The sequence below is a fragment of the Fukomys damarensis genome, unplaced genomic scaffold, assembly GCF_012274545.1.
Source record: "Fukomys damarensis isolate Sample0158 unplaced genomic scaffold, DMR_v1.0_HiC HiC_scaffold_39, whole genome shotgun sequence".
Taxonomy (NCBI): domain Eukaryota; kingdom Metazoa; phylum Chordata; class Mammalia; order Rodentia; family Bathyergidae; genus Fukomys; species Fukomys damarensis.
In genome coordinates, this window is record NW_022900951.1 from 108,044,453 (window position 1) to 108,055,542 (window position 11,090).

General features: G+C 38.1%; 1 long non-coding RNA gene across 7 annotated transcripts in view; it reads right to left on the minus strand.

Moving 5' to 3' along the window:
• The window catches only part of LOC104854971, a 119,035-nt gene extending 118,346 nt beyond the window's left edge, over positions 1–689 (minus strand). For all 7 annotated transcript variants that reach the window (XR_004515848.1, XR_004515851.1, XR_004515849.1 and 4 more), the window contains exon 1: positions 361–689. This is a non-coding gene — a long non-coding RNA (uncharacterized LOC104854971). The remainder of the gene's footprint in view (positions 1–360) is intronic.
• Between the last annotated feature and the right edge of the window lie 10,401 nt (positions 690–11,090).

The window sequence follows — 11,090 nt, forward strand, 5'->3', positions numbered from 1 at the left end:
ATGTTTTCTTGTATTTTACTCTGGGAGAACTCTTTACTCCAACAAATTATAAAAAGTTACCTGCTGCTGACAAAGCATTGAAATTTTGAGAAATAATAAAGTAGAAAATTAAAAGGCACCTCAACCAGTTAAGAAATGACCAAACTGATCTTGCAATGCAATTTTACAACTTTCTTTTGCACACGTAATATGTACTTTCAAACAATAACATTCCCTTGTCCTTAAGAGTCTTACACCAAGTTTTCCTCATCTGTAGCTGTAATGCTTTTTAAATATTAAGTATTCTTCCAAATACAGGCATGTTTTAAAATTTTGCCTGTTTTTGCATTTCTAAAAACCACCCGCTTGTTTACAATGTACCTGCTACAACAGCCATGTATGAAGAAGTGAAGCAAGGTCACAGGTAATGCCACCTCCAGCAGACAAAGACTTTTTACGTTGGCGTTTCTTCGATCTTCTTCACTTGTTTTTTGGCCCCTCTGTTTGTGCGTGATCTGCTCTCCTAGTAGAAGCGCTAACCCTTCTTGTCTTGATTGGGTTTGACTTCTCAATGCAGGTCCAGCTCCAAGCAATCTGTGTGCACCTGAGACTTCCAACAAGCACATGGCTGGAAGCCACCAGGTATTGTTCTGCCCTTTGCCCTCTGGCTTGTTAACTAAAAAGAGCCAGGCCCCAGAACTGGTGGGAACCACGTGTTAGCTCTGAGAAGCAGTACTTTGTTAGAGGCTTCCTCTAGTCCCGCCCACACTCAGAGGCTATTAGGACTCCACCCCCTACTTCATGTGTCTGGATTTCCCAGCAGTTGTAGACTTAGTCTTCCCTCCCCACGGGCCAGCTTCCCACGGACCCTTCCTGAATTAGCTTCCGGAAGAACTAAGAATCCACCTCACTCCGGGACCGCTCAACGCGCCTACAGGATGAATTGCTCAAACGATTTTTCGTCTCAAGGAGTAAGCCTTGGGGCTTTTTTCCAGAGATGTCCTAATGGTGGCAGTGTTGTTTCACGAGTTGTATTGACCGCTGCCCCAAGCCCTCTTCTCCCGCCCTTCTAATATGAAAAAAAAAAAAAAGTGACCCAGAGACAAAGGCACCAAAAATATGGCTGCCTTGCTTCTAGGCCGGTTCCAAGAAACCTGTTCCCACTGTTGTGATTTTGCTTTCAGATTCCATCTAAAATCAAACTGAGGCCTAAACCTACTCTCATCACAGGTCTTTTCAGTTCAAAGATTCAATTTCCACTTACCAAGTCTTCATAATTCTACTTTTTCTTCAGTCATCATTTTATCTCCAACCTTTTCTTTTGGGACCAAATTGCCTCCAAGTATCGCTAGGCAAAACTCAGGGGTCCAGGTCTAGTGGGAAAATAAAGTGGTTACATCCACTGGCTTGGAGAACAGCAAATCGTGGCACCAATACTTGTACTTTTTGAGCTGGCTTGCTTCCCAGGTTCCATCGGAGTCCTACTTCGTTTTCTGGCCTGGACATTAGGTCTGAATGTAGAGGGAGAAATTGCTATTTGTCTGGAACGCTAAAATATGTGCCTAGGTAGTTCTCAAGCTATACAGTGTCCATTTGGAGTGATACACATACCTAAACATGGATATATTCCAGCCAGAGAAAACTGATTAGGTCTCATAGTTTCATGAACTAAGATTAGAAAACAGGAACCTTCTTACCTCATTGTATGGGAAGTGGCTTTCTATGACTTTACTGTGTATGTGCATGTCAGTTAGGAATCAGTCTTACAGTACTTTTTCATAACAAAGACATGGTATTTACAAAGGGTTCCAAAAATCAAAGTAAAGCAGAGAAATAAATGAGAGACCTGGGGAAAATGAACCACAAGCCCCCTGTGCTGGCATGTTAGGGCTTAGGTCCCGTTTTCTAAAGTTTGGGTGTCATTTTCCCAATCGAACAAGAGGCTCCCAATAGTTAAATTTTGTTTGTTTATTTATAAGATCTTTCACAAAATTTTTGAACATATATTTGCATACATATGGATATATATTAATGTGTATGTTTATCTGTTTTAAGAAAACATAATTGAATCGATACTTAAGGTAATTTTGTACAAAACTATCATCATGGTATTATATAATTTCCACGTTGCCACACACTTATGAAATTGAAGAAACTGAAATGCCTTTATTCTACACAAATCTCTTATTATCTAAGAGGTTTTTTTTGGCACCAGGGACGAAACTCGGGACCTTGCACTTGTGAGGCAGTGCACAATTTCAACAATAGTGACTTTTTAAATGTCATTCTCATTTATTAGTTACACATATGAAATCACTTTTTAAAAATAATAATTTTTTGCCAGAGATTTAGCTCAGTGGTTCCGCATCCTGCCTTGCAAGCACAAGGCCCCGAGTTCAATCCCCGGTACCAAAAAATAAAATAAAATAAATAATAATAATTTTCAAATTCCTTTGTACATTCAGTGTTCAGATATATTTTCTATATTCATTGTAGGTAAAATTCTTTCTAAATTTCATAATATATTTGAAATTCTATTCTGTTTCCATTAAGTTTATTGGTACATTTAAAGCAAAAAATAGAGTTACATTTATCATTGGGATCTTGTACCTTTACATGATATATCTCGGTTCTTGTTTTTTCCCCATACCCCTGCCCTCCCTTCACCTCCTTCACCCTTTGCTCTTTACAAAGACTTTGTTTCCAAGAAATACTATTTTTTAATGAGTAGGCTCTTACATTTGGAATTTCTCAAAATTACACATGCTTCTTAACAACATTCGCAGACATAACACTCATTTATAAAGAAGTACAGTGAAATCACAAGCAGTGCACCTCGATCAGACAAGAACTTGTAATGTATGGTTGGACCTTTATGCCTCTTGTTGGGTATGCCCTGGAATATAGATTCTGTGGGCTTCTCTCAAGTGGACAGCGTAATAAGTTTTCAGCAGAAATTACTTTTCCACATATTTGTTCTGGATTTGTTATTGAATTGCAAATATAATCTAAGTATTATGAAAAATATTGTAGAATATACAAATGTATGAAAGTCACAAGGGAAACATTTTATCACAAAGCAATCTATCCCAGGGGATCCACTATTGGCAGCTTAATGGATACATGTGTTCAAAGAGTGTAAACAAGATGTACAGCCATTCATGACAGCCGAGCCTTTTAAACTAAATAAATATAGTCTACTGCACATCAATAAACTCCCTTATTTGCATACAAGGTGCTTGAAGCACACACACATTCACCCACTGATAGACACATCATTATTTATTTTCTTCAATTACATATTGGTTAACATGTGGGTGAAGTTTTCTGCCATCGTTTCTAGTCAGAATTGGGTGATGCTTGATTGGATTATTGATGGATACTTTTCCAATAGCATAACTACTCATGATAGTAGTTTATTTTTTATTTATTTTTGTTAATTAATTAATTAATTAATTTATTTATTTATTTATTTCGGTACTGGGGATTGACTCAGGACTTTCAACTTGCGAGGCAGGCAGTGGCACCACTGAGCTAAATCCCCAACCCAATTGATTGATTCACTTTTGTTTGGTGCCAGGGATCTAACTCTGGTCCTTGCGCTTGTGAAGCAGGCAGCAGAACCACTGAGATAAATCCCCAGCCCCCAATTGATTTATTTTTTTTTTATGACAGGGTCTCCTTTTGTAGTTCAGGCACGTCCCAAACTTACTGTGCTCCTCCTGCCTCAGCCTATCCAGTATTAGGATTGCAGATATGTGTCACCTGTCTGCCTAGTGGTTTATTTTTAAATGGCATAAAACTCCTTTGTGGTTGATCAGCTCCTAAGGATGACACACACATAGAGAAAAGAAATGATAAACCAAGTAATTATATAACAGGACAAAGGATAGTTTCTATTATATTAACTCAATTGTATTGCAACCTATTGCATTGTGCCTTTCCTCTATTTGCATTGCATTTGTGTGTGTGCACACATGAATATGTTTCTGTGCTTGTGAGCAATGGTTTGAGGCATGAATTCCAAGTGACATAATCCTTATATGAGATTGCCTTGTTTTTTGAAATTTTCAGTTTTTCATGCCTTTTTTTCTGGCCTTTTGTAGAAAGCCACTTCAAACATCATTAAATATGCTTAGGAAGAAGGGATCTTATGCAAATACATGGGGAGGGGCTAAGTTCACACATGCTTTTGTTTGGGAACAATTTGGTTAGTAAGCAGGCACATTTAGCAAAATTTTGTTTTTGTGAACTCTGCCTCAGGTGACAAACACAACTGTGGTTATCTTTCCTGCATGAACATGAACATGACCATCTTTTGCAGAATCACAGAATAAATTAAGGTCATGAACTGAGGCACCACTGTAATTATTTGCAAAAAGCCTTTCCCCCCCATACTCATTTAAGGTAGTGCATTCAATAATTCCAGAATGTATAAAAAACTGTATTTTAACGGAAAACTAGAGGCTGAAAATAAATGATGTTTTATACTTTGCACTTTTATTAAATGTGCAATGAACCATTTTTCCTCATTTTCTGTGGATTTCAAAAACAACCCTTGCTGGTCTTCAACATTTAAGTCTTTAAGATGAGCATAGTTAAAACATGAAGGGTTTACCTACTTGAGAGGGAAACCATTCTAATGTTTCTTTGGAAGCTTTTCATATATTTGACTTTGTTCATAGTCACACTTTAGCATCTATATGTATTTATGGATTTATAGAATCATCAAACACAGAAGAGTCTTTCATAGGAGTGTCTTTCATGACCTTAATTTGTGCAACAATCTCCCAGGGACACAAAAAGTACAGGCAACCAAAGAAAAAGTGATTAATTAAACTTCATCAAAATGTATTTTTTTCTCTTTGAGATACTAGGCATTGAACTCAGACACTTCACATTGAATTACAGCTCTTTTAACTCAGGCACTTCACATTGAATTACAGCTCTTTTAAATTCAATTTTCCTTTTCTTCAATTCCAGGCTAAGCTGGAGATTATGATTCTCTATTCTCCGGTCTCAACATCTCAAGAAAATAAAAATTTTGTGTTGCAAATGATACCATCAAGAGAGAAAAATGGCTACCTACAGAATGACAGAAAATGTTTATAAAACGTATATCTAATTAGGGAATTATATCTAGAATATAAAGAATACTTATAATTCAATATTAGAAAAACCAATTAAAACTAAGCAAAAGTTTTAAATAGAAGTTTGTCCAAAGAAGACATCAGTATGGTCAATAAGTACATGAAAAGATGCTGAATGTCAACAGCCATTAGGAAAATACAAATCAGAGTTACTACTTTATGCCCATTAAGTTGTTTATCTTTTATCATTTGTTTTAATTTTTTTCACTACTTTGATTCTTCCTACCCAGGAATAGGGGATATCATTCCATTTTTTTATATCACCTTCATTCTGTTTCTTCAGACTGCAGTAGTTTTCATTGTAGAGGTCTTTTGCCTCCTCCATTAGACTGATTCCTACATACTTCATTTTTTGGGATGTTATTGTGAAAGAAATTGTTCCCCTAATTCCTTTCTCAGTGAGTCTGTTATTTGTGTACAAGAAGGCTATTGATTTTTGAGTGTTGTCCTTGTATCCAGCTACAGTGCTGAAAGTGTCAAATCTAGAAGTCTGTTGGCAGAGCTTTGGGGTCTTTCTATGTAGAGCATCATATCATCAGCAAATAATGACAATTTCACATCTTCCTTTCCTATCTTTATTGTTTTAATTTCTTTCTGATGTGCAATTGCTGTGGCTAATGTTTCCAGAACTATATTGAAGAGGAGTGGTGATAATGGGCATCCTTGTCTTGTTCCTGATTTTCCTGTGAAGGTTTTCAGTTTTTGGTCATTTAATATGATGCTGGCTGTTGGTTTTTCATAGATAGCCTTTAACAAGTTGAGATAAAACCAATCTATTCCAATTTTCTGCAGGGTTTTTATCATGAATGGGTGTTGAATTTTGTTGAATGCTTTTTCTGCATCTATTGAGAGGATCACACAGTTTTTGTCCTGGATTCTTTTAATATAGTGTATTACATTTATTGATTTATGCAAGTTGAACCATCTTTGCATCCCTGGAATAAATCTGACTTGGTCAGGGTGTTTGATCTTTTTGATTACCCTCTGAATTCTCTTTCCCAGTATCTTACTGAGGATTTTTGCATCTATATTCATTACGGAGATTGGCCTGTAGTTCTCTTTTATAGTTGGGTCTTTCTCTGATTTTGCAATCAAAGTAACACTTGCTTTGAGGAATGAATTTGGAAGTTTTGCTTCCCTTTCAATTTCATGGAAAAGTCTAAAGAGTAGTGGCAGTAGTTCATGGCTTTTATCATGGTCCTGAAATAATCTATTTTTTTATCTGTTTCCATTCTAGAGTCTCTACTCGTGTCTTTCATTGTGCTCACTATCTATCTCTGTAGTTACTTGGGAAATTATGTTTGTTTTGTATTTTTCTAGAGCCTGATTGATCTGTTTTGTTAGTTCATGTGCTATGAGTTCAGGGTGTCCTGGTGGTTGATTGTCTGACTTTTCCACCTTGTTTCCCCTAGATTTTCCCACTGGTGAACTGGAAGTCTATATTTGTGCCTTGCTGAAGTGTTTCTAATTTTTGTTTTTGTTGTTGGGCTATCCTTGGTTTAACTCCTGGGTTAGTACTTTGGTCTTCCTGATATAGCTGCTCTTTAGGCTTTGAGTCTCTAATGACTCAGAGACAGTCTCATTTTCATAATATCAAGAAGGACAACTGATTAAGTTAATCACAACCTTTTAGCCTAATTGATAAAATCAACAACACAATAGAATCTAGCACAGCTTGATTAACACTTCTGGTAGTTGACAATTTCTGGTAGTTATTAATCTATCACCTTTAACCGTGTGAATTAAATCAAAATTGAAGAGCAGCCCACAAAGAGTTTATAGTGAATAAACTCTTTAATATAGCAACTTTACCCTTGAGGATGAGGACTTAGAAGGAGTTTGGAGCAGAGGAAAAGATAGGTAAAAGAATAGAAGTAGGCATCAAGTGAAGCTAGAGGACACAGGATGATCACACAAACTCTAGGAATTTGTTGAAGACTAGAGGGAAAGACATAGTGCAAAACCAAAGATAAGAATAGAGAAACTTAACAGTAATAGGGAAGCTATAAATTACACTCACTTTCCTTGGAAACTAATGATAACTGAGTGGATAAAGAGAGAAGCAAAGAAAAAGAAAGAAGAAATAAAAATTAGGGCAGGACCAGGAACAAAAAGGGAGATGAAGAATAATATGTGGGAGCAAGACACTGAGTGGGAAAAAGACAGAAAAAAGAAAGAATTTCAAGAATGGGAAAAAATAAAATTTTACAAATAAAAAGTAAAAATTAAAAATAAGATGGAAAGAAAGGAAAAAAAATTGAAGAGCCTCTTTCAGGGTATATCTCTGCTGCAATAATCGACAATGTGGGCAGCAATGTGCAGAAGTAAGTCAATCAGTCTCAACTAGCCAATGGCAGAACCCTGAGATTCAGGCTGAATTCTGGCTGCAAGGCCCACATTGAGCTCCCTGACCTCCTGCATGGCTGAGCTCTGCAAGTTTCTACTGCAGATTCCCACTGCCCTTCCCCTGAAGACAGTCCAAGATCTGATGGAAGGTGATGATCCCTCCAAATTAACAACTATGGAGGTCTTTTTTGCAGTTGTTCACTTCCATTCTATCTTCTGGAGCTCAGTAGAATGGCCTCTGTGGCTACCTGTGCCTCTGCAGTGTAAATCCAGCTACAGGCACAACCAGGAGGCCCGAGAGCATGGGGCAGGGGGATGCTGCAGAGGCACCCATGTTGCTGGGTGTTCTTCACTGGTCTGCTGCAAAGATGGCCTGGGGCGCTGGGGTGGGGGAGCAGCCAGAGCTCCCTTCACAGCTGGGCAGTCCTCACTGGTCTGCTGCAATGAGAGCCCGGGACGCTGGAGGGTGAGGGACCAGTGAGCTCCCCACACGGCTGGGCAGTCCTCACCAGTCTCTCCATATTTTTAAAAGAAAGGTAATAACAAGTTTTGATAAAGATGTGGCTCAGTTGGAAACTTCATATATTGCTGTTTGGACGAGCACATGGTATAATCACTTCATAAAGCATCTGGGAATTCCTCAAACATTTAAATATTCTATCATTCTATGATCCAGTGATTCCACTCTTAGGTATGGATCCAAGAAACATGAACACACATCCACACAAAAACTTGTACTTGAACATCAGTAGTAGCATTAGTCATAATAACAAAAAAGTAGAAATAACCTGAATGTTCAGCAATTGACCAATGTATAAATGCCATATAATAAAGAAAATAATAGCTTACTGATATTTTGGAGAATATGGACAATCTTAAAAAACATGCTGGGTGAAAGAGGCCAGACACAAAAGACTATACACATTGTATGATTCCATTTGATGATGCACTGCAGGAGACCAGTTTGAAATTACACTGGTGGGCTTTAAATATTATTGAATTGGCTTATAATTTGGCTATTGATTAAAATTATAAGTCAATCCAAGGCCTATGTGTGACTTGCCAAATTAGCCTTTGGCTGGTGAGGACAGCCTGAGACAGAATTTCCTATGCCAATAGTCACAGCTGAGCTCTCAATGATTGAAGATACTGTGATGTCTTTAATGACAAGAAGACACTAGAGTTGAGGAATTATGACTCTGTGTAGCCACTCTTCCGGATCAAATGTTAGCTAAAAATAACACAGGGGGCTTGTGAACTATGACCTGTCCTTTGCAAAAATGCAATCGTTCTTTCCTTTTACAGCTTGACTCATTAGTGCCTTAACTCCTTACATCTGCCTTTAAGTCTCCTGCTATGTCGTATAATCAATAAATACTGGCAAGACCGAGGATTGTGGTCTTAGCCAGGAAAGAGCTAAGATCACATGGTCTTATAAGATCAAATCCTGGCCCCCCAAGTAATAAACTACCATTTGTTTTTTATTATTTATTCTTCATCTATTATTCTTTTATTCTGGGCTATACCCTCAATCAGGAAGTCGGGCATCCCCCAATAATTCACATCTGTAATCCCAGCGCTCTTGGAGGCTGAGGCAGGAGGATAGCAAGTTCAAGGCCAGCCTGCATAACTTGGTGACTTAATGAGACCCTGGCTTGAAATAAAAATAACTTTAAAAGGGCTGAGGATGTAGCTCAGTGCAAAGGCATACCTTCAGGTATGAAGTTTCTTTTTGAGATGACATTCTAAAATCAATTACAGTAAAAATTGCACAAGCATGTGCTTAGACTGTAAATCATTAATTGTATACTTCAAATGACTAGACTTTATAGTATGTGAATTGTTTCTCAATACATTTATTTTTTAAAGTTAAAAAATTTGGCAGGCTAATTTGTACCATCTATAAAATTTTGCAAATAATAATTTCACATTGAATGGAAAAATGTATTTTAACAAAATCAAATACCAGACATGATTTTCTTGAAAGTACTTGGGATTGAACCTAGGACCTTCACACTGAGCTACATCTCTAGCCCTTTTCATTTTTAAAAAATTCAGTTTATTGGTACATTTTAGATATACAGTACAATTACATTCATTACTGGGGTCTTGTACCTTTACATGACAGGTCTTGGTTCTCATTTTGGCCCCTTGTCCCTGTCCTCCCTTCACTGCACCCCTTTTCGTTTTTAATTTGAGAGCATTTCACTAAGTTGCTAAGTTGCCCAGGCTGTGTTCAAACTATCTTCAAATTCCTGACACAGCCAGTAGCTAGGATTTAAACATGTATTTTTTTTTAAATCTCTCAGTATATTAGTCATATTTCCTATTGCTGGGACAAATACTCAACACCTGTGACTTAAGCAGGAAAAGTTTACTTTGGCTCACAGGTTTAGTTAATGGTTGGCTGGCTCTGAGAAATGGCATAGTAAAAGGGAACGTAAGAGGAAAACTGCTCACTCTATGGTAACTAGTAGTATGGAGAGAAGGGAGGATACAGAACCAATAATACATCCTTCCGACCAGGCCCCGCCTCCAAAAGGCACAGTTGTGTACAAACTAATCAATGGCCTAATTCACTGATGAATATGGTAACCCCATGAGATAATCACCTTCCAAAAGCCTCACCTCTGAATATAGTACTTTTGAGGGCATTTTAGATCTAAATCATAATTATTCATCTCCTGGGCCCCAAAAGCTCATAGTCATCTAATTATGCAAAATCCATTTAGTCCATCTCTAAGGGTCACCAAAGTCTCATCAGTTTCAGCATTGCTGAAAAGTCCAAGTCCAAAGTCACCTCTGAAACTAGAGAAAAACTCTTAGATGTGAACCCTTATAAATAAAAAAGAAATTTAAACATTTCTAACATACAATGGGACAGGGTAGACATTTCTATTTTAAAAAAGAGAATTAGAGAAACAGACAATAATCAGACCAAAGTGAAACAGAAACCCAGCGGGGCAAATCATAAAACCTGTAGCTCGCTGTCCAGCATCCAGGGCAGGTTGTGGTGAGATGTGAACTCCAAAGGGCCTGAGTGGCCCCAGCTGTATGACCATGCTTGCAGCTCCCATGGCCTCTCTTTTGGGCTGGATCCACTTAGTGTCTTCAGCTTTTTCCTCAGGAGACACTCCATGTTGCTGGAATTTGCAGCTTCCTAGGGTCTCCACTGCATCTTAAGCTTTACTGTTACAGCTGCATACATCACCCTTTCAGTGGCTTCTATCAAGGACCATGGCCCTGTCACATTTTTTCCTGACCTCTAAGGCTTTCTGAAATTTCAGTGTAAGCCTCTGTGATTCCATAACACTTGCATTCTGCATTCCAACAAAGAGCACTAGGTGGATGACATCGAAGTTGACCACCAGATTGAGCAGTAGCTGGGCCCACTTGGATCCCCCATGGCTGCAGTGGCCTCTGAGTATATGGCTGGGTGAACTCAGTAATACATTTCCCTACGTGGCCCTCAATAAGCGGGGATTCCAAGGACTCTCTTCTCAAATAAAAGATTTAGTTTTGCGCCCTTTTCTGTCTGCATTGCTATCAGCATTCTGGTCTTCTGAGCTCTGATCAGCAATGCATATCAAGCTCAGCTTACAGCATCCTAAGGCT